This window comes from Artibeus jamaicensis, unplaced genomic scaffold (assembly GCF_021234435.1).
Source record: "Artibeus jamaicensis isolate MK-2021 breed Jamaican fruit bat unplaced genomic scaffold, CSHL_Jam_final contig_908, whole genome shotgun sequence".
NCBI lineage: Eukaryota > Metazoa > Chordata > Mammalia > Chiroptera > Phyllostomidae > Artibeus > Artibeus jamaicensis.
In genome coordinates, this window is record NW_026522009.1 from 8,091,476 (window position 1) to 8,097,475 (window position 6,000).

Here is a 6,000-nt window from a genome sequence, read left to right on the forward strand (position 1 = left end):
CTGGTGGGATAATTAAGCAGCTGGTTAGATTCCCCTGAGAAGAATGGGGTCTAAACCTTAAGCTGGGATCTCAGCCTAGATTGCCATGGCCCAAAAATTATACAGATAACAACTGGAGGTGAAAAGCAGCAGGGTTGCTTTCTGCCAGAGATGGATGGCTGGAGATGCAAAGTGCATTTAAAGGGCCAATGCACAAATTTTCATTTCGAGCCACTTACCCAGGGCTCAGGCAAAGGCAAGGGCAGAGTGGACTGGAGACACCTGTGGAGACTGGGGGGCAGAATCTTTGGGTAGAGATCTGAGAGAGTAGCAGGGATCCTGGTGCTGAGTCATCCCACATACAGCACAGACATCCAGCTTAGGCAGACAGCTCCCATACCGGCTGTAGCAGCCTGAGGGAAAAACAATAGCCCCTCATGAAAGGATTCTTTCCTGGCTTTGTGGTGCTTTAAGCCTTACTTCTGAGTACAGAATGACTAGATTAACAACTGGAGAAGACAGCCACACACAGTAGATCCCTGGAAAAGGGGGGAGCAGAGTGGACTAGAGATGATTGAGGAGAGTCTGAGGACAGAGGTTTTGGGGAAAGAACTGAGAGAGAAGTAGCTGAGATCCTCATGCTGAGTCATTGCCCCTATGGCAGTAGCCATCCCGCTCAGGTAGACTACCCCCAAGCAGCAGCAGCCTGCAGAGAAACGATAGCCCGAACACCAGAAGAAATTCTGCCTTGCCCTATGGGGCTTAAGTCTGACTGCTGAGTGCAGAGTGACTAGATTAACAACTGAAGGAGACAGCCACAGACAGTAGATCCCTGGTAGTCTCAGAGCAGGCTGCCTAAGGTCAGATGGGGTCAACATCCCACATCACCAGAGGTGGATCCAGAAAGGAAAAACAGTGGTAAATACTAGAGGCTACTGAGAGAAAATTCACTGTGGTCTTCTCCAGGATCAGCAATATTTTCTTTCCTGCATAGCTTTTTAACATTTATTTCTTATCCATCAAGTTTGTGCATATTAAGTCACTAGATTTTATTCTATAGTTCATTTCTCTCCTTTCTTATAAGTCTTAATCTTTTTATACCCTTATTAATACTGGTTCATTTGCTGTTGATAGTGGAATTGTGGTGGGGGACATATTTTGGGGGATATGAGTTTGTTTCCTGGGCTTTGTGGTTTTGTTAAAACAGTACCTGCATACTGTAGAAAACTGGTTTGTTTTAAGTCTAGAAAATGTGACTCACCTCTGTATGGAAAACTTACAGGAATGATGTGCTGGGCAGGAGCCAGACCCTCAAACTGGGTTTTTCTGTGGGAATCAGGCCTAGAAAGGCATCTAGACTCTTATGGTTTGCTCTTCCTAAAACTCCCTAATCCAAGTCTGAAACAATAGATGTTTATTGCCTATCTTCAAGGTAATTTCCAAAGTCTGTGAATTTTCCTGAGGATGGAGTATAATCAGCTCATCACCTTTTCCTTCTGCATTTATTTTCATTTCCTTGATTGCACCTAAAATGTAGACAACAATATTCTATGTAATAGATAATAAATCCTTCTTTGATGATGAGACCTGGGGAAAATAATAAAAGCCTGTCCAGGCAAGGGTTGGAGTGCTCTCCCCTTGAGAGAGTGGCCAAAGTGCTCTCTCATTGAGCCAACTGCCTGAAGGACTCTCATCTTAAGAGAGTATCTGTACTATCCCTTTTTCTCCACAGGACTGTTGTAGTCTGTGTGCATTTGTTCTTGTCTTCAGCCAAAACACTCAGACTCTGTTGGCTGGAGTCTGCCACAGCACACAAGGAGTGTGCTGGAGGGAGGGACTCACCAAAGATTGACCCAACAACAATCAAAACCCAGTTACATCCAGAGAGCCAACATACATAGCATAAAAGCATCCCAAGAACACCAAGTTCAGGGAATCAAGGAGATAGCACCACTGAATCTCGCTGGTCTCCTATCATAGAAGTTCACACTACAAACTCAGGGAGTCAAAACAGATCAATTTAAGAAGCAAAGGCAAATAAGAAGAGTCTCAAAAATAATGGGAAGACTAGAAAACAATCCCCAAATGAAAGGAAAAGAGGAATCCTCACAAAAAATACTAAATGAAATAGAGACAAGTCAACTATCAGATATTGAGTTTAAAACAATGGTTACAAGGAAGCTCAATGAGCCTAGTGAGAATTACCAAAAACTACATGGAAGCTACATTTAACTTACTGTGAATTGCACTATGATGAAAAAGAACATAGAAACAGTCAAAAAGAGCCAAGAGGAAATGAAGAATACAATTTCTGAACTGAAGAACACAGTAGAAGGAATAAAAAGAGCAGGCTCAATGAAGCAGAGGACTGAATCAGTGAGCTGGATGACAAGGTAGAAAAAACTCACAGAAAGAAAACTCCCAAAAAGGAAAAGAGACTCAAAAAGAATAAAGAGGATTAAAGAAAATACAGGGTAACATGGAACAGAATAATATCTGTATAATGAAGATACCAGAAGGAGAAGAGGAGGAGCAGGGGATAGAAAACCTGTTTGAAAAAATAATGATGAAAAACTTCCATAATTTAATGAGAGAAAAATTCACACAAATCTAGAAAGTAGAGAGAGTCCCACTCAATAGGAACCCAAAGAGGCCTACTCCAAGACACATCATAATTAAAATGGGAAAATTCAAAGACAAAGAGAGAATTTTAAAGGAAGCAAGGGAGAAATGGGAAGTAACATACAAAAGAAGACCAGTAAGGCTAGCAGTTTACTTGTCAACAGAAACATTATAAGCCAGAAGGGGATGACAAGAAATATTTCAAGTAATGAAAAGCAAAGCCTGCAACCAAGACTACGCTACCCAGCAAGGCTCTCAATTAAAATGGAAGGCCAAATAAGGGGTTTCCTGGACAAAAGAAGGCTGAAAGAATTTTGAGCTGCAGGAATGTTGAGAAAGAAGAAACAAGTAGGAGGGATCACAATACCTGATATAAAACTGTATTATGAAGCTACGATAATCCAAAAACTTTGGTACTGGCATAATAACAGACACATAGGTCAATGGAAAAGAATAGACAGCCCAGAAATAAACCCAAGTGTCTATGCTCAATTAATAGATGACAAAGGGGGAAGAAGCATAAAATGGAGTAAAAATAGCCTCTTCAACAAATGGTGTTGGGAGATCCGGACAGCTAAAGGCAAAAAAATGAGATTTGACTACAACTTATGCTATATACAAAAATAAACACAAGATGGATAGAAGACTTAAATATAAGTCATGACACCATTAAAGTCGTAGGGAAGAACATCAGGAGAAAAATCTTAAATATTCCATGCAGTAATATTTTCACAGATGTATCCCCTAGAACAAAGGACATAAAGAAAAGCAAAAACAAATAGGACTTCATCAAAATAAAAAGCTTCTGCATGGCTAAAGAAAACATCAGCAAAATGAAAAGGGCACCAACTGTATGGGAAAATATATTTGCAAGTGATACTTTAGACAAAGGTTTGATCTCCAAAATATATAAAGAACTCACGTGACTCCACTTAATTAACACAAAAACCCAATTTAAAAAATTGGCAAAGGACCCGAATAGACATTTCTGCAAGGAGCACATACAGAAGGCCCAGAGACATATGACAGGATGCTTAGCATCACTAGCCATCAGAGAGATGCAAATTAAAACCACAGTGAGGTACCACTTCACACAGTCAGAATGACCATCATAACCAAACCGGCAAACAACAAGAGCTCACGAGATTGTGGAGAAAAGGGAACCCTAGTACACTGTTGGTGGGGATGCAGACTGGTGCAGCCACTGTGGAAAACAATATGTAATTTGCTCAAAAAACTAAAAATGGAACTGCCTTTTGACCTGGCAATTCTACTGCTGGGATTATATCCTATGAATCCTAAAACACCAATTCAAAAGAACCTATGCACTCCAGTGTTCATAGCACCAAAATTTGCAATAGCCAAGTACTGGAAGCAACTTGAATGCCCATCAGTAAATGAGTGAATAAAAACTATGATACATTTACACAATAGAATACTATCCAGCAGGAAGAAAGAAGGAGCTCCTATGCTTTGCAACAGCATGGATGGAACTGGAGAGCATTATGCTAAGTGAAATAAGCCAGGCAGTGAAAGAGAAATGATCTTACCTATAAGTGGAATCTAATCAACAGAACAAACCAGCGGGCAAAATATAACCAGAGACATTGAAATATAGAACAAACTGACAGTAACCAGAGAGGAGGTATGGGGAGATAACATGGGAAAAGGGGAAAGGGTCATCAAGGAACATGTATAAAGGACACATCGACAAAACCAAAGGGGGATAGGGTTGAAAGTGGAAGGTGGTGATAGCTGGTGTCAGGGGATTGATGGGGGAGAAATGGAGACAAGTGTACTTGAATAACAATAAAAAGGGAGAAAAAAATAAAGTTATTGGTGAAAATGAAAAAATGTGGTTTTTATTTTTACTTTAAATCAGAACAAACGTTTTGGCCAACCCAATATTTTACTGACTTACATGCCCACCCTTCGAAATTTTTTGGAAGTTTAAATGTAATAATTGTAAGTTGTTAGCAAAGGAATGTGAAATCATTAGAAACCCCAAATTATAGGTTCCTGAGTCTGAGATAGAGCCACTATATCATGAAAGAATCTTCAGGTAACATGGCAAAATATTAACAGTTTTTAAATCAAATACGAATATATTAGAGGAAGCAATTATTCAATGACCCTATAGTTTAAGCATTTCTATAATATTTGTAAGAATGAGAGATAAATTTATAATTTTATTTCCCCATTTTACTTATATAACACTTAATATTTATGCAAACTCACCTTCCAAGGCACTAAGAAAGTTAGAATTTCATAACTAACCAAACATAACTTACCTAGTACTTTGCTATAAAATTGATCCCAGTCCTCATGAAACATTTGAAACCAGAGTCAAAATAAAGCACATACACCATATTTTTTACTCTCTCGATGAATGTCATTCGATCACTTAATTCTGACAAAATGATAGGTACATAGGAAGGAGGGAATGGAAGTCCTCCACTCTGCTTTTCAAATTTATAGCCAGGAAAGAAGCGAAGACTGTACACAAAGGGTATTTTAAGTAGCTCAGCCAGCAGTTCACCACAGGGTCCCGCAGTATCTGCAAGAATGACAGCAAACTTTTCTTGCTGTAGTTTTGTCATAAGTTTCTTGTTCAAAACTGCACTTTTACAGAGCTTTAGAATAGAATCAGAGTAGAATAGAGTATTCCAAAATGATTTCTTCTATTTGTGAAAAATAAGTCCAAAATGTATCTTTAGGTTATATGTCCATTTAGGAAATACCTGCACAAAAATTTTCTGAAAATCATCTTTTATTAAAGATGTATTATAAATCTCAAATTAAATAGCAGATGGTTTATTGGGATCAATAATTGATACTGAAGATGTCAGAACAGTCACTTCATGACCTCTCTGGACAAGTTCATCCAGGATGATCTTCATATTGATCCAATGGCTATATTCTGTGGGCCACACCAGCACCTTTCCACAGCCCCCAGGGCTGACCTGACAACTCAGCTGTAGCAGCAGGAGAACGAAAATTCATTTCATTGACATCCTGCTGGAACACATGCTTCTTTCCAAACTGATGATCTCTTTTGTTTTTGATATTTATGCAAGGAGAAATCAATCAGGAAATTAAAATGTTAACTCCTACAACTCAAAGTAAATATAGTATCCTCATATAAATAATCAGAGCATTCACGGAGAAGTTGGAAAAGCTAATGTAGATGATCTTGTTTTTAAACAAGTGGATTTAATGTCTGTTCTATGATTGTAATTACTAGCAGTGACCCTGTGTGTGTAAGTCTGTCTTATTTCTAGTTAAAGGCTTTCTTTAAGTAGAAAACAAAAGGGCATACCAGAAATGTGAAAATATAAGAAAAAAATCACAGGTATATTTAACAAATACAGCAAATCCAACATTTTAAAAGTATGAAGG

The 6,000-nt window shown here is 38.6% G+C and overlaps 1 pseudogene; it reads right to left on the reverse strand.

Annotated features, from left to right (window-relative positions):
• Positions 1–225: 225 nt before the first annotated feature.
• On the reverse strand, positions 226–5,615 carry LOC119043921 (UDP-glucuronosyltransferase 2B31-like; annotated as a pseudogene).
• Positions 5,616–6,000: the final 385 nt, after the last annotated feature.